This window comes from Gekko japonicus, unplaced genomic scaffold (genome assembly GCF_001447785.1).
Source record: "Gekko japonicus isolate JY-2015 unplaced genomic scaffold, Gekko_japonicus_V1.1 scaffold1849, whole genome shotgun sequence".
Lineage (NCBI taxonomy): Eukaryota > Metazoa > Chordata > Lepidosauria > Squamata > Gekkonidae > Gekko > Gekko japonicus.
The window spans coordinates 364,744-366,010 of NW_015172062.1; positions in this window are offsets into that span (position 1 = coordinate 364,744).

Genomic DNA, 1,267 nt, shown 5'->3' on the forward strand with positions numbered 1-1,267 from the left:
AGCGGCTCTCTGGGGTCTCAGGTCGAGGTCTTTCAGAGCACCTTTTAACTGGAGATGCCAGGGATTGAACTTGAGACCTTCTGCATGCCAAACAGAAGTACTACCACTGAGCCACGGACACTCAACCAACCTCCCTTGGTTCAAGAGGGCTTTTCTATGCAAGCAATAAGGTGGCAATTTCACAACCCGCTTCTCCTCCTATTACAATTGATCTCCAGATGACCAAGATCAGTTCCCCTGGAGAAAATGCCTGCGTTGGACGATGGATTCTGGCAGGCAGGGCTTTTTTTGGTAGAAAAAGCCCAGCAGGAACTCATTAGCATAATAGGCCACCCCCAACAGCAGACACTCATTAGCATATTAGGCCACACCCTTGACAGCACAGCACATTGGCATATTAGGCACCAGAACTGTGCTCATCCAGCCACACCCACCTTTTGCTTCTTATTCTGTTTACTACTTTGTTGTCAAAACCCAGAGGGTTTTTTTGTAGCAGGAACTCCTTTGCATGTTAGGCCACATACCCCTAATGTAGCCAATTCTAATGAGTTTCTGCTGTTGGGTGTGGCCTATTATGCTAATGAGTTCCTGCTGGGTGTGGCCAACTCAGGAGCCAGCCGGAACTCCGTTCCTGTGTGTTCCTGCCCCAAAATAGCCCTGCTGGCGGGGGTGCCAAGCAAGGCCCCGGGGGCTGTAGCCGGCCTGTCCAGGGCTCCTATCCGGCCCACAAGCAACTGTTGTGAGGGAGGGAACAGGAGGCTACTAGGAGTGGAGCGGGCGGAGACACGCCAATCGTGGCTTCAGCACAGCGGAACGACTGTGTTTGCAGCGGTCAAGCAGAACCCCTTTGTTTCAGTGGCGGCCTCACTGGTAAGTTGGATGCCACTGTGGCACCATTCATGTTGGCTCAGGGTTTCAAGGCGAGGTCGCACGCCTCTCTGCTCGGCCTTCAGCTCCAGGGATGCCGTCCCAGAGGGCCGCAGGGATCGGTATTTTCACATGAAGGAGCGCAGATGAACCTCTGCTGGGGCCTCCTGGCAGCCAATCAGTGCCGCCGCCATATCTGTGGACCCCCCCATGCGCAGCTGTGCTTTGGCTTTGTGTGTGTGTGTGTTCTTCAGCAGTATCTTCCACACATCGGAGGCCTAGTCCTGCCCAGTGTTCCCTCTAAGCTGAGTGTGAGCTAGCTCACAGTTGTTTAGCCTCTGGCTCACCCCGTTTTGTCTTAGCTCAGGAAGGAGGTCTCCAGAGCAAACTGATTTATGCA